Source organism: Meleagris gallopavo, chromosome 1, assembly GCF_905368555.1.
Source record: "Meleagris gallopavo chromosome 1, MGAL_WU_HG_1.1, whole genome shotgun sequence".
NCBI lineage: Eukaryota > Metazoa > Chordata > Aves > Galliformes > Phasianidae > Meleagris > Meleagris gallopavo.
This window is the reverse complement of record NC_139404.1, coordinates 55,258,167-55,274,594: the sequence shown is the minus strand read 5'-3', so window position 1 is coordinate 55,274,594 and position 16,428 is coordinate 55,258,167. Positions and strand designations below refer to the sequence as shown.

Below are 16,428 nucleotides of genomic sequence, written 5' to 3'. Positions count from 1 at the left end.
GCAAGGTGAGTCCCTCTAATGTAACCAAGTAAATCTCAGGCCTGTGGATTTAAGAAAAAACTACCCAAAGCTCTTGGCAAAATTGTAGGAATAAGCACTTTTTTCATCTTGTAATGGCATAAATTCAAGAACTGTTTTTCTTTTTCCCTTGCTTACATGGGTGTGAATCAGTTTTACAGATGCTAGTGAACGTTCTCATTTTATTCTACCATATATGTTAACAGAACATCAGGACTTATGGTTCTTTGCTGTTGTTATTATTCTGTAAGCGAGCCTGAAAATGAATGAATGCTACAAGCAGGATTTGACCAGTGGAGCTGGATTGAGGTTTTTAATAAACTTTGAAATGTATTTTAAATGAGAAAATGTCTTCTCTATGAGATTTTATTTTTTTTTTAAAGACTCATTTTTTCCTTTAAGAAAATAAATTGCCTGAGAAATGCCTGAAATAAGAGTTGCTATAATGTAATATCTCTAAGAAAGGAAGAGGAAGTGCTGAAAGTTAAGGGGATAAGGGAAAGGCAACAAGAAAGGCCTATTTCCATCACAGAAAAGTAGACTTTAACAGTTGATCTGGGGAAAACAATGTTGTTTTACTGTATGTTGCCACTTTTCTCTCAAGTACAATAGAGTGAGATAATTGCACCCTGAATCTAAAACATATCCCCGTTAATCAGCTTATCTAAAAAATGAGAAGATATGAAATTATTGCAGTTCTGCAGCTGGGAAATCATCTGAGTCTAAGGTATTAGATTAAAAATTTTTCCATTGCATGAGAACAATTTGTGGTGGGTAGGTCTGATGTAATAGTAAATATGATTAGACCGTTCAAAAAAAAGCAGCGTGTTCAGTTTTCCCAATAACTGAGCAGACTTGCAGCAGACAGACCAGTGTTTTGCTAGGAGCTCCTGGCTGTTCCCCTATCTCTCCACGTACTGTTATTTTTCTTACCAATCTGGAAACTGCTTTTTTACTTTCTTCATGAAACGGGAGACACAAAAGTATGCACAGCATGGGCTTTGAAGCCCATACAAGTGTATAAGTGAGAAGGGCAGATTGCAGAAATACTAAGCAGAGCTGTCCTGTTAATTTGCAGGGTAAATATTTTACTATGCAACAAATGCACTGAAAATGGAGCACACACATGCTGTGTTACCCTTCCTCCTGAAGAAACACAGTGAACACTGGACCTGTTGCTATGGTTCTGCTGTGCCTTTCTCCCCATTTCTCATCTCTTAGAAGGCAGCTATGCTGTTGTTAAATGCCACTGGTGCTGACATTTGAGCAGCTTAGGGCCTGGTACTGTAGCTGCACTCTGTCCAGCCTCAGAGCAGTGTCCTGCTGCAGCCAGGAGCTCACTGGTCTGCTTTTTTGGGGTGCACCTTGGCTGCCTTGTTTGGGTACTTGGTAGGAAGGTACATGGCTGTGCCCTGTATGTGGCTGGGTGATGTGCACTGGGTCCGTGTTGGCATGAACACGTGTTGCTCTCCTCCTATTGCTCCTAGCAAGCTCCAGCGATGCTTTGGACTGGCTGCTTGTGTCCCTGCCTTGCATTTTAATGAAGGCCATCGCTCTCTTTAGCCCCTCTCTGCTTGGACAGGATACTCTTTGTTTACTCTGTTTATTTCTGTCTGGCCTACTTGTGGATCCTGGGCTACCCTGACGCTGCTCACTTCTGCTGAATGGGAGTGGGGGCTGTGTGGTTCTTTGTTGTGCCTTCAGTTTGGGATCTGCTTGGGCCATGTTGTTTTATGGCTGGCGGATAGGAGAGGACAAGGGGGGAATGTAGCAAGAAAGCAGAGAGCAAACATCACCTTTTTCCCTCAGGCATCCCTTTGACTGGGAAGTAAAGAAAAATAAAAGGCTGACTCCTTGCAGGAATGAAATGAGCCTTGTGCCTGATTTTCAGCCTAGAAAGCAGTGTCTCAGTGCTTGGAGAGAGGCTGCAGCATTTACTCTTCTGGAATTTAATGACACAGCATGCAAACCCAAGCAGGGTTGGAGAAAGGCAAATGGTGGGTGGGGGAGGAAGAGAAGGAAGAGAAGAGGGAGGAAGAGGAGCTCTCAGACTTTGAACCTGGATTTAATTACAATAATAATGTGGCTTACACTGACAGTGAAAGCTTACATATGGCTTTGTGCTGCTTTGCACAGATAAGCAGGATAAGGGAGCATGTGCTCTGCCACTTGGTGGCTATCTACATGGAACCAGGAAGGGTGACCATGACATTGGTGACCAGCCTGGTATATCTCCTCTGACTGTGCACATGCACTGTGGATTTTGATCATCTATACCTCATGGGTGCTTTGGATTGTCTTCATGTCCTGGGGAAACTCCTCTTAACTGGGAGGCCTGTTTGTGTGTTCATGTTAAAAGAAATGCACCATGTGGTGTAGATCTGAACACAGCCACTTTGTAGTCTGCAACATGACAGAAAACTTGGGATTAGATGTGGTTTTATGTGTGTATTCACGTTTGTAAGCTGTTTGTACAGTCCCTCTCCACTTCAAATATGTATATTTTCCTAGTTTCAGCTGATAATCTCTGCCACCTTCTTTGATCAGATATTAGCATTGTCATATTACCTGCAAAGTCAGAATAGTACCTGGTTGTTGGAACCTAATGCAGGAGGCTGAGACAGGGCAATTAACTGGCTAAATACCATAGGCACCCTTCAGCAAGAGCAGAGTCTCTGGTTTCTCAGAATGGCTTTGGACAACTACTTACCATGTTTGTGGGGCCTCAGCAGGGAGAGCCTCTGGGGGAGCAGTGTGTACTCCTCAGACAGACTTACGTACAGACTTGATATCCTTGACGTTCTTGCACTTGATGTATCTGATAGCTATGTTCATGAAGTATTCCTGATATGACGTCAACAGATTCTCCGTAAATAACCTCTCTGAAAACTGGAGACAGTATTATGAGGCACAAAGCAACTGGCAGGTCTTATGTGATGGAAAAAAGGTGAATCACTGCTGCTTTGCTGGTAGGTAATGGTGACCCAAGGGTAGTGGTTGTGAAAGATGCTTTTGCTTTCTTGAAATATTTTTTTCCTTTGAAAGGAGAAAGATCTAAGCTTTGCCTTTTGTAGTCCAAAGAACAGTTTATTGCTGTGTACCTTCTGCCTGCTCTACTGCTGTTCTGTTTGCAGTACTGCAGACAGCTGGGTGAATGCCTCCTATAGAAACAGTGGAGTAGTTGCCTTTCAAAGGAGATGAAGATTTCATTGATGAGCAACATCATGTCTTTGGTATTCTCTTAGCTATGCTTTGGCAGTTTCTTTTGGCATACTTTATTCTCACTTTAAGTAAGGGGGAAAGGCTGTGGCAATTGATATCTATATGCAAAGGGCTCTAACAACTATGTGGAAAAGGAATTTTTTCAATGGCTCACAGCAAAGTGAGGGAGATTTTTTCAGTCATGTTCCTAGCTTTCCCCAGACTCCCAGAGTGTTTCTGGGCAAGTCTGACTGGGGAAAAGCTTTTTATTTTCTGGATAAGCAAAGTTCTTTCTTTTATTTCACCTTGTGCTTCTTTTTACCTGCCTGCAAAATGACTGGCATGGATGATATTCTGGTACATATGTCTTGCTTTGTCATCTATTTATGGTGAAACACTTTGTTCAGTGCCTAAGTGACTTATTTGGGGGCATTCTCTGGTAGATTTTGGGAGACTAATGTTACTGCTCTCTTTAAAAGAGTGAACAGTTTGAAGGCTGGAAGAAATTGAAATGTTCTGACAATAGATGAAGAGCAGATAGAATTGTGAATCAGTGGCAGCCCTGGTCTGAAATATCTGAATAAGGTCAGTTTAAAAGATCATCAGGATTCTTTGTGATTTCATTCCATTCTTGATAGAAATTCATTTCTCCTTTATTTATTTATTTATTTATTTATTTATTTATTTATTTTGGGTGGCAGCAGAGAAATGGCTACCCAATATCCATTTGAGTAGAGGTCTGCATCATTTAAATGACATGTGGCTGCTGGGAGTGATATAGGGGAAGTCTGCCATGTATTTGTTCTTCTTGGAGACTGTATTTGCATGTTAATCACAGAAAAGTCCTGAGTCTTATCAATAGCCTACTCTTTAAGCAATGCATACTACTGAATTAAAGCTAGCTGTGGCATGCAGTGTAGCAATAATAGACATAAAACAGTTGTGCTACACAATAGTTAAGAGAATTAAGATAATGTGGAATTTCAGTGGTAGCAACATACAGATAGACCCAGCATAGCTGGAATTTGCCTTGAATTCCATAATTCCTCTGATCATACAAGTCATGCTCTTCACCTTGAAGAGCAGCTCAGTGGTGATATAACTGAACAAGCTGTTGAAGTGAACTTCACAAGCTTCTGCACATGGTCTTAAAGTGGAAACATTTCTTAGGCCTCATTGTCTTCTGTTGAGTTTTGACTATATTCACATAAATGCAACACTGGCTTGGAGAAAGTAGGATTGAAATAAATGCCAAATCTATTACTCCTTGAAATTAAAACAGAAAGACTTAGACTCAGTAGTGCAGTGAATTAGAGCAGTCTCTGTTTTGTTACCTGTAAATCTGCAATTTAGTGGCATCATATGCTATCAACTTTTTATTCTGATGCATAGAAATCTATATTCAGAAAAAGAAGTTGTATGTCAGCAGCACCAGTACTTTTTATAATAGTGGCCAGGTATCAGCTATAATGCTAAAATTATAGCCAGCTCAGATTGGTTGTTGAGAAAAGTCATTATCCATGAGCCAACAAATTTAGCTGAGTGTTAACTTCATGAGCAGTGTCTAAATGCATTAGCCATATGCTCCTCAGCATATGGGTAAATATATAACAATTTATTTTTATTAGGGTTTTCTTACAAGTGCTGCTAACCCAAGCTCCACTAGAAATGTTTACAACATGACAAGTCTCTTCAGATAAGAAGCTGGCCTTCTGTACATCAAGACATCCTGAAAGGGTAGTAAACAAATACTTCCTCCTTTCTTTCCTTGAAGTGGGAAGGTACAGCTGCTGTAATTCTGATCTACTGTAACTAGCTGGGCTTGGTTTTGTATTGGAGTGAGTAATACAAGGCTTTGCAGAGCTGTCTGTTCAAACATGTGCTGCTAAGTCCCCAGTATTAATTGTGTACTGCCTTCTAGCTGCCTACTGGGAACTTTGGGTGATGTTCTCTTCTTGTGGCTTTATCTGAATGTAGGATGTACGACCTACTGGATTCTTTACCCTTCCTCCCTTCCTCAAGAGGGTAGTGGATGAAAGATCCTCCTTCCCAAGGAGGATCTGAATGGGAAATTAGGTCTCGGTCTTGGCTTAAATGATCAAATGGATGCAGTGTAGGAGAGTACTGTAGGTTTGGGTTCTGGGACAGAGCCATGAGGGCTTAAGTAGCAGCATATGTGATACTGGTGTAAAGCAGCTGTTGCTGTTGTGAGAAATAGGTGATTGTTGGTATTTTTTGGTCTGTTTTTTTGTTGCTTTTATTTATCTGTTGGGTTTTTTTGGGCAAATGTCTGTATCAAAATGCATAACCATGGAAGTTGCATAGGTAGGTGTGGAAGTGTAAGAAAGGACCAAATTGTCTGAGGGATATAAAGATCAAATGCAATCTAATTCTCCACATACTCTGAGGCCTCAATGAATACCTAAGCACAGACAGTAGTGTGAAACCAGAATTAACCGGAGTTAGACTCAAAGCAGATTTGAGAGAGAAGAGTATTTTCTACAGTCAAAACAACCTCAGTGTTTAAAACTAGGTATTTCAAATAGCTGTTGGCTTTTCTTTCTGTTTTCAGCATGCAGCAGATTGATTGATACAGTCTTGGGCTGTCCCTGTAGTTTTAGCATTCTTTTTATTCCTTTGCTATTATTGTTGTGTTTTGAAATTCTTAAGTATTCTGTGACTTTTAGGCAAAAAGTTTTTTGGAAAGTTGTACTGGGGCACTTCTGAATATTCAGGTAGGAAAAAAAAATAAGCTTGTCACTAAACATTCTTGTTTTGGTGAAATGGAATTGTGAATGAGAATTACAAGCAAGACAAAAAGAAATGGAAACTTATGTATGTGTTCTAAAGGATCCCAAATATATATTTTCTTAATAAATTTCAGGGAAGAGCAAACCAAAGCATTAAGATAAGTGCAATTTAGTCTTTATTATTTTTTGTCACCTTCCATAGATTTTGGGCGAGGTAACTAATGACCTTTTTTACTTATGGCATTATGCAAAGCAGTTAACTTTTCATAGGTAGTATGATGCTAGAGGCGATTCAGCTAGCATTAGTAAATGTTGGACTACAAGAGCCATAGGAAATCACATGTAATTGTGATTTAAAGTGTTTAAGTATTCTCTGGGAAGCTGACTGGGACTTCAAAAACCACAATTATAGTCCAGTCATGGAAAGTGAAAAAGATGTATGGCAAGAGCAGGTGTTGGGGTGAAACAGATAAAAAGGAGATGTGGAAGCCCTAAGTCTCTATTTTTGGGGGGTTTATTTGCATCCACCTCTATATGTCAAAACAGCACATGATTAAACCTGGATAAAACACCTCATGGCTCTACAGAGTATTCTAGAAAATAAGTGCATAGAGATATGTACAAGAAATCGGTGATTGATATATATATATATTTTGCAAGGGTTACATCTGGCAAAGAGATGAAAACTGTTTTGATCAGTTTATACACCAGAACATATAATATTCAGTGAAAACCGCGTGGCAAGGCAGCAGGGAAGGGTGACATTTGAATAATTCTTCTTTGTGCTCTGCATATGAGGACAGTCTTGGACAGGAGCATCTTGCAGCCAAACTATGGTGGAAAAGGCTGAAAAGGCTCTTTATCACATGCAAGAGAAGAATTGAGATTTTTTTGAAGGGAAAAAGAAGCTGCGGTTGGTGACCTTATACTAGGGGTCTCTATTTTAATAAAGAGTTTCTTATAGTTCATGACAGATAGAATTAGGGATCGCGCAAGTATGTTGTAGTTATATTTGTGTTTATATTTTTCACTACCTTTTCCCCCCTCCTGTGCCCCTGGGAGCCATCTGAGAGACCTCATAAATGTGAGATTTCATTTTCTAATGCTATTTCATTTCCTGGATGGAAGACCTGCCACGAGAAGACCAGACCTCAAATTATAATAGCCCTATAAATAACTCCCTAAGGCGAAAGGGAAAAAGAAAACCTTTGAAAGACAACTGCAAATACAAACATGAAGGTGTTTGGGTTCTTGTAGAAGCAGACTAAGTGGCTCTAATTAGGGCATCATTTATTTAGTGTAAAGTTAGTGGGTTTGGGGAAGGTTCTGTGTTGTTTATCTCTGTGCTCTGTTTCCTTATACTTAGATCTCAAAAGTCCTCAGAGGTACTCTGCTGGAGTTTAATTTTCTACAATGTTTAAGTGTTTTTTGTCCTGTCTTTAGATCCTGCCAGGAAATGCAGCTGCTAGGTAAAATTGAAAATGATCAAAGAAACTGACTAAAACAATTACAAATCCAGTTTAAATATAGTCTGAAAATGCAACATTCTTCTTTCTGGATGAAATTGTTTTATTTCAGGAGACCCAGACCCAGACTGTCTGCCTGCTTTCCACTGGAAATCTGTGCAGAATTGGCACATTGACTAGAATAAAAACATTCCCGAGGAATCGGCATGTTCTGTCAAAACATTTGAACGGCTCCCATCTCCCTGAACACAGCACTGTTACGGAGCCTGCAAAGGGAGCTCTGAGACTGCAGTGTGGTTTTGCCAGCTTTGCTTCCAGCCTCCCAGCTTGGATCGACCTTTTCGCATAGTTAGGGGCAAAGGGCTGCGGATTAGGTTGTATTTAGCTGTGATGGGAGCAGGGAAGGGGGTCCATGAGGACCTTTTGCATTCTGGTGTGACCTGTGGAAGGGCTGGCGACATGTGTGGTCTTTGTCTTCTCTCTGTTTCTGCTAAAGCAGAGTTATATATGTGAGGAGAAGTACAAAAGATGAGTCTGTGGGACCCAGTAGTTTCCAACAGCAGCCAGTGGATCAACCTACTGGCCAAGGTCAGCTGGCCTGGCAGGGCTGAGCTCCAGAAGTTCTGCTGCCCAGAGGCAGGATTTCCCTGGAATGGATGCCTCTGTGCAATGCTTCACGATGCTGCTTGACTCTCAGCTGTTTGTGAACTCAGCATTCTCCAACAGCAGAATTTGTTCTTTGCATTGTGGAGTTATATTGAGTTTTTTCATGGATACCTTTGTGACTTGGTTCATAAAAAATAAATGTAATCTTTGTTTAGAAGAAGATAGATACATTCTGTAATTGCTACATAAGCAAATTGTGATCAGCATCTTTTTTGTGGGACCCTGATTACTTTACTTTTTCTAGGTGGCATCTTACTCCTACAACACTGAGGTGAAGTGAGTCTCACTTGTGGGATCTACTTGATCTGAATGAATATTAAAATGAGGCCTGCAGCCAATTTACTTGAGGTGCCGTCTATCTGCTAGTGAGACTAGTTGCTTGGGAGCATAACTGTGTCATTCATTCTTGTTGCCAAAATTGATATCCCCTGACTGACCACAGCTAAATTAGTTTTTATTTTTGCAGAATTTCTGGGTAGTTGCATGATGATGCGTTGTGGTGGACAGCATGTAGTCAGTGGTATGAAACAAATAAGTTTTTCTTTATATTGGAAACAATGATGTGTATCAAGCAATGCTTCACTGTGCCAATAAACTAGCAGATGGTGTCCTTTTTAAGGCTGCACATGTGACAATACCCTGTTTGAATCAGAGTATCATACCTACTTTTCTAACCTCTTTATGGCAAAAGAATCCTTTATAAGGTAGCATAAAAGTAAACAAAGTGGAAAGGCACATAAGTATGTGCCTTCTTGTCCACTGTGACACATGCCCACGTGCTGTGGTTTGACCCCAACAGGCAGCTCAGCACCATGCAGCCACTCGCCCACACTTCCCAGGTGGGACTGGGAGAGAATTGGAAAGGTACAAATGTGAGAACTCGTGGGTTGAGATAAAGATGGTTTACTAAGGTAAAGAAAAAGCTGTGCTCACAAGCAAAGCAAAACAAGGCAGCAGTTCAGAGCCATTTTGATAAAAGCGGAATCCATCAGAAACACAATGGAAGAAAAGGACCTGGTTGTGCAGACCAGTGAGGACAAAGGTGGCTTATAAACATTTCCTGGCTCTGTTTGGTTAGTGACAGCAGAGGGGTCTTATAGGGGGTGGGATGTGAATGTGAATTCCTAACTCTTTTTTACTTATCCCCTGGGCCAGAAGGGCCAGATGTGTTGCACAGGCAACAAATTTAGTCTGTGAATAATCATTCCTGATGGATTCCCTCCAGTCAGTCCAGAAGTTAAGTTACTGGGCCCCAGCCCACATCAAGTAGACAAGACAAGTCCACCTAATCGGATGCCTTTAGGGAAGAGAGAAGGTGGAATTACTGTAATGAATAATCTCACCTTTTATGCAAGTAGTTGTATACACTGTGGCCAGTGGTCGTATACTGGTGCCTAACCCAAGGCTGCTAAATCCTTACTGCAGAACATAGAAGTGTAACTGATTCTCAGAATCATTAGATGTTGTTAATTACATATGTTGCTATAGCTCCTTTTATTTAGTCACCAAAGACCTAGTATGCTGCACTTGTACATTCTGACCTGAGCATAGACCATGCTGCTGGAATACAATCATCTCTGAAAGTGAATGAGAGGAAGGTAGCTTAGCATAGCTCAAGTCATACGGGAGGAAAAATCCCTCTTTGCGTAATCATGGAAAGATATGTTATCAGGCTTTGAGACATTGCAGAATGGTGAGTCCATCTATTCCTACGATACGCAACCAGATGAAATGTCACTGCCAAAAGCCTCTTAACATAGTGTACTACTTACTGGCTTGTAAAGATCTGACTGAGACTCAGATTCTTGCAGACTCACCACTGTGCCACACAGCAGTTGCTTGATTTGCAAACAGTTCATCATCTGCAGAGGCAAACCTGGAAAAGAGATTCCTGGGATTCTGTGGGTGAAGAAACTGAGGGCTCTGACTACAACAGTTTTGCTTCACCACCTTGAGATCAGCAGTGAAGTGTCTGATGTCTTCATTGGACATGAGAACAGCTACTGCTTGACTCCTCCATGTCTGCACAGAAAGAGCTGTTGCTGTAAAATGCATTTGCATCCAATAGACTCTTGCTTAGCACTTCAATTGCTTCTTCTTTCCCAGAGTCTTTCATTGCTGCAGTTCATATTACAAGAAGGATAATTGCTCAAAAAATCCCTGGGAATAAAAAGCATCTGAAGTTTAGGGTTCAAACACAGCTTGCTTTTCTGCTGCTTCTATAGTCAGTCTGGTTGTTTTTGTTTGGCTTTGGAAAAACGTGAAAAAGCGTTTAAATTCATTTTTGAAATATTGAATCTCTTCTAAGAAATTAGTATCCTTTTTCTCTTTTTCAACAACAAAAACTTGCTTTTGAAGCAGAGATTTTGGCATTAATGTCTTGACGGAATAATAGGCGTGAGATGGATTGCAATCTATTGCCTCAAGACTTTGCCAATCATAAACTAAAATCAGTTAATGCATTAAATCTTGCTGTATTGTGAAACGTGCTAGTAGTATTAAAAAAATCAATCCAGAAAATATATTGATTATATTATCTCCATAGCAACAAACAATAATGGGATAATGTTAGCTTAATAATTGTGCTTTGTGAAAACCTTTCAGAATAATTACTGTATTGTGGTCTTTTCACAATGTGCAATGTAATAACGTTTCTTCCTTGACTGCAGTCACCATCAGCACTGCGTCAAGAGATGCTGTTTATGTGTGCATACATATGTATCCACGGGTAATTTTGCTCCGGGTGAAACAATTTAGCAGACTATTTTGGGACTCATTTTTAAATGGTCAAGACCGCAAATTGCCAATTGTTTTCCATGTGGTTTGTTTTTCCCCACCTCCTCTGACAACTGGCTACTGTAAAAAGAGACAGTTAACGTTCTTTCTCCTGCCTCTCACCTTGCACCCCACAAAGGTTTTGGAAGGAAGGGAACATCCAGCTAGTAGGTTAAGGGTCTTTGCGAGAGAGGAACCCTGCCCTGAAGCCGGTGCTTCGAAGCTGTTGCTTTAATTGAATTTAATCACTCATTGTCTCAAAATAACCTGTTCCACAGGAGTGGAGATAGCTGTCTGTGTTTCGAAGGATATGATTTTCTTTGGCATCCTGCATTGTCATTTAATTAACCTGAGGCTGTTCTGAATAAACATACAGAAATTCTAATATGCATGTGTCTGTGTGAATAACACTTTTAGCTTGAAATTTTATCAGGAGAGTGAGGGATAGATATGTATGCTCTTCACAGGGGTCTTGCTTTTATTTTTGCTTTCAGATTGACCCTGTATATTTTTGCTCTTGAACTAAAAAGAGGTGTTGACCCTTGTGTTTGATGGAGAGGCCAAGTATTTAGAGTGGTTGGGAGGGGGGGGAGGAGGAGGAGGGGTAAGGGAGAGAAACAACAGTATTATCCCTGAAGTTTAAGCAGTCCCAGAACTGTTCAGCCCTCACGTAGCCCTCACAGAGGTCTTACGGTGAAGCAGGAACTCATCCACCTTCTGGTCATGATAGTATTTCCTAATGCACCTGTTGTGCAAGGGCTGGATTTAGAGATTAGCTAGTTAATAGGCTGCTGCCAGGTCTCACACCAGCTGGATTACTTTTAGCTTTGATAGGGTGTTCTGCTACACTCAGTAATGTGGTAGGACGCCCCTTTACTTCTCTGGGCATGAGTGGATGACACAGTTTCCAGTATTGACTGTTCCAGCTCCGTTCGATGAGGGAAAACCAGGAACAAGCATTGATGTTAGCTTAAATTTTTTAGCGCTGTTTGTTAATGTTTTAGTTCATATTTTTTCATTTCTTAGTTTTTGACAAATTTGTTCTTCAAGTTGCCAATAATTTGGAGTTTTATCGTTTACCAGATCGGAGTTCCCTTTTCTTTGAGGGTCTCCAGGAAAAAGCCCCTAACTTGGAACTACTGTTGAGCAATGTGGCTCCACAGTGGAGCCAGCAGCGTCCAAAGCCTCTCAACAGCATTATGGTGGTGATTTGATACTGTAAGAGTAAAAAATGCAGTACAGTACAGGAGCAGACAGTTTTCAGTTTGAGCTGATGCCTTCATAAAGTCTTTGATTTTTCTGCTGTCCCCTGCTGTTGCTTTACATGAGGGTGTAATGGAAGAGTTGTCTTCTGTCCCAGGCAGTGGTTCCTTTCTGCCAATGGCCCAATCTGCTAGGAATGCAGCAAATTCACAGCGAAAGGGAAAGGCAGTGGTTGCTCTCAACTTTATGCTTTATGCCAAAGTGGCAAATTCTGCATAGCTGTTGTACTGAATGAGGGGTGCCAAGCCTCTCTCTTTTCTTCTATGTAGCTGTGAAATGGCAGCTGAATGTATCAGCTCTCTAGAAAATATCTGGTACCTGCAGGTGTATAACATCATTCATTGTTTAAAAAAAACCACACAGATAGATAGATAGACAGAGCAGAGTTGAAGGAATGACTGTGCCTTTTCCTGGCACCCTCTGTGCTCACTTTGAGTGCTGGTTGGTGGCCTTACTGATCTTGAGAGCTGTCCCGAATTCTCATTCCACTGCAGACTCCTGCTTAGTTTCCTTGTGCTGTCCTGTCCCAGTTCCTACTGTTCTCCCTGATCTGCCCAGCATGTGCTGGGCTTGGCACTGAATGTTTCGGTCTGTCTTATTCCAGGGAGGTTTGACATGGCTTTTCAGTGTGTCTGTTCTCTGTGCTTGGATACTACCAGATACTGCCTTGATGGCTTGGGTCTTAAACACTGTCTGGCTTCTAGAGAAACATGAACAGTAAGTTTATGAAAACAAGGAGAATTTGTTGGAGTAACTATTTTAAGGTAGACAAAGCATGGTTTGATGCAACTGTTGGGGCTGTACTTACCTTATTCCAAGAGAAATAAGACTGTTCTGTCCTCTTAAAGATCTTACACCATGTTTTTGACCATTGTGGTTGAGGGTAAGTCTGTCCTACCTGGTGGATTGCACATTTGGGACCAGGATGAAGCACATTAAGCATTTGTTTGTATGGATAGGATGAGGATTTCCAAGTGTACGGACTCACCTTTGGGCTTGGGTGTGTGTCAAGTAGATTTGTCTGCTCTTATCCTTGTGGCTTTTCCAGAGGTGCCATGTGATAGTAATAAAAATGGGTCTGTCCATGCTGCAGATAGCAATATTCTGCATCAGAGGGCAGCACAATCTTTAGGGACACTTATTTGCCCTCATGCTTGAAAGTGTGCATCCATACAAGGTGGAAATTGGACAAGAGGAAGCTTGTCCAGCTGTGTTACAATACAGAAGAATACAGAAGTAGCCTGACTACCTTCCAGTAATGCATTAAGTGGAACGATTAATGCCTCTCACATGTAATGCTCTTTTCCAGCTCTCTTCCTTGATGGAGTACTCTGCATACAGTGCTTTGTGTTGGATCTTGGTTTGTGTTCTTTGTTGGCACAGTAAACAATGAAAACTTGGGAGCTGAACACAGATGGAGTGTGTGATGACTTTTAGTTCTTTCAGATCTTTGTTTCATAATTTCTGATGGTGGTCACAGATTAAGTGTCATAATTTTTATAATCAATTTATAAACCACAGTAGAGACCCCTAGCCCCATATAATGGACATATCTGAGGATGCTGAAATATTATCATCCACTGAGTGACTAATGCTGCTTTGTAAAGCTGAGCATTTCTTTGAAATCCATTTGTCAGGCATCCATGATGCCTGCTGGGGTGCTAGTGAGTTAAGGCAATGTGAGATAGCCCGGAGTCCTTATAAGAAAAGAGAGTTAAACACTGTCACTCTAATTTTGTAAATGAAGATATAAGATTTACATATGGACATGTAACTGTTCTGGTATGTATTTCAAAGTCTGTTTGTACTCTGTTGTGCCAGAGAGACAGTTACTGTCTTTTTATCGTGAAAAATGACATCTGCATAACCTAAAGTAATCTGCTGTTGCTGCATCAGAGAAGAAGAATGGCACTTTCTAGAAGCAGAGAAACTCCTTGGAGGAAAGGAGAGTCCCTGCCTCTCTTTCTTGGGGAAGATGTCAACTTTCATTTCTCCACGTGCCAATTTGTTGCTCCCTAAAACAGCACTGCATTGTCAGAGTACTCCCAAAATATTTATTTTCTGTAGATCTAGCTAGTGTGTCTGCCTGTCTGTCCTAGAAGAAGTAGTTGTCATTTATTTAGATCATGCAATTGCTTCTTTGCTCTTCGTATGGGAGGCCAGTAACGAAAAGTAATAGAACTTACTATCAGTGATGTGCTGAATGCTTATGCTAATCCATCCGAGAGACATTGAGCACACAGTAAAAGTACACATTGCAATGGTTTTCTATGAATTCTCTCCTATAGAGAGCACTGTAATTCTCCATTTTCCTATTGTAATTTGAGGCAGTAGTAATATTAAGAAATGCAATGAAGATGGTTAGTGATCCAGTAGAACTATGTACAAGAAGAGATTGTGTAGGAGAGAGCTGCACTGAGTTTGGGAAGATGTAAACTTAGAAGAGGTTTATTAGAAATTATATAGTCAAATAGAAACAAGATCCATCACTCCTTTATCTCATTTTTCCAATTTCTTGACTTCTTATAAATATGTATTTATCACAGGCTCAGAAACTGCAGTGAGTCTGTAAGACCTCATATGGAGCCTTTCATGAACATTTATTGCACAAATTGTATTTCTCTGTGTGCATGTCTTCATAATAATGTGTTTTCTGTTTTCTGTAAAGTTTCACAGTAACCTGAGTAGGTGTCTTCTGTGACATTTACTATAAAATAAAATAAAATAAAATAAAATAAAATAAAATAATAATAAAATAAAATAAGGGCGTAGCAGGTTTGTGTTATTTAGACATTTAGACAGTAGCCTAATAAAAATAGTAAGGTTGCAATTATAGCTCTACAGCAGATATAAACAAGGTCTAAGCTAATGGCAGGCAACATCCAAGTAGATAAAAAGAAATATTATTTTTGCCATTGTAATCACTCTGGAGAATTCATCATTGCAAGAATCAGGAGAATCAAATACAGCAACTGGAATAATCTGGGGGCCTGGATAATTTTATGACTAATTCTATTTCTAGCTATGCATATTATAAGAGTAATTGAATCTTAAGATAACAGTTGGTTAAAGAAGAAACCTCCCTCTATTTAAAGCACTTTAGAGTTAATCATATATGTGCTTTGCCCCTCCCCCCCTCCTTGTTTTTTTTTTTTTTTTTGCAACCTCAGGCATATAATACGTTTGGAAGTTCATAAACAGACCAAATGTGTTGATATTGCTATCTCACATATTGCCTTTTTCAGTGGCAGAGAAGGAATGGCTTTGTAAGATTCCAAGGAGGACTTCTTCCAAGGAGAAACCTACATCTCATCTCTGGCTCTGCCACTGACTTCTTGTGTGGCATTTGGCAAACTGCTTAATCTTGTGCACTTCCAATTCCCCACCTCTGACAGATGGCCACTTACCATCTCAGAGATGTTGTGGAAATGAAGTTTGTAACGTGAAATGAGATTGAAAGTAGAAAGACAAAAGGAATGCTAAAATCTCATTGCAGCCGACCAAATTAATATCCAAGGCTATATCTACATGGGAATGCTTTGGAAAGCTAAGGAAGAATCAACTGAAAATGTGCATGTGCAGTGCATATATGAAATTTTCACTGGAGAAGAGTCTCGTTTTTATTCTGGAAGCAGCTGTATGACACCTTAAGAAGCATGGGGCTGGAGTAGATGAGCTGGGTTATTAATCCTACACTCCGTTTTTCTGAGTATATGCATACAATCATGTCCTCTGCATCAAAACCCTTTTTGAGGTTTCTGCCTCTGCTATTCTGTCTGGGAGGCTGTTCTAAAATCTTATTACTTTGATAGTCTATAACTTTCATCTAATTCCTACCAACATTTATCCATGGCCAGTTTATACTCATTTGATCTTTTAGTAATGTAGGCCTTTATATTAAATAGATATTTTCCCTCCCTGATGATTACTCCCTGTACATTTATAGACAGCAAGCATATCTGCTTCCTTTGGTCTGCTAAAATGAACCTTTGGTTTGCTAAAATGAACTCTCCTAATTACTACTTGTAAGACAGGCCTTCTGTTCCCTGAGGATCCTTGTAACCCTTCTCTCGACTTGTTCCGTTTTTAATTCATTCCTTTTGAATGTGGCTCGTCAGATTTGCATGCAGCATTCTAGAGAAAGCATATCCCAGATTAACTGCATTTGTACTTCTCATCGTACTTGTTCATTGTTATCCTGTGCTTGACGTGCCTGTCCAAGTTTTTTCTTCTCCATCATTTTCAAACAATCTCTTATGCCAGAAAATCTTGGAGTTAACATAGTCCTT

The 16,428-nt window shown here is 40.3% G+C and overlaps 1 protein-coding gene across 5 annotated transcripts in view; it reads left to right on the top strand.

Moving 5' to 3' along the window:
- The window catches only part of TBXAS1 (thromboxane A synthase 1), a 246,457-nt gene that overhangs the window by 67,863 nt on the left and 162,166 nt on the right, over positions 1-16,428 (top strand). The window contains exon 1 of one of the 5 annotated variants that reach the window (XM_085228362.1): positions 2,963-2,987. The exons of the other annotated variants lie outside the window; for them this stretch is intronic. The gene's annotated coding sequence lies outside the window, so the exon portion shown is untranslated. Of the gene's footprint in view, positions 1-2,962; positions 2,988-16,428 lie in introns of those variants that run through there. 5 annotated transcript variants of the gene reach the window in all.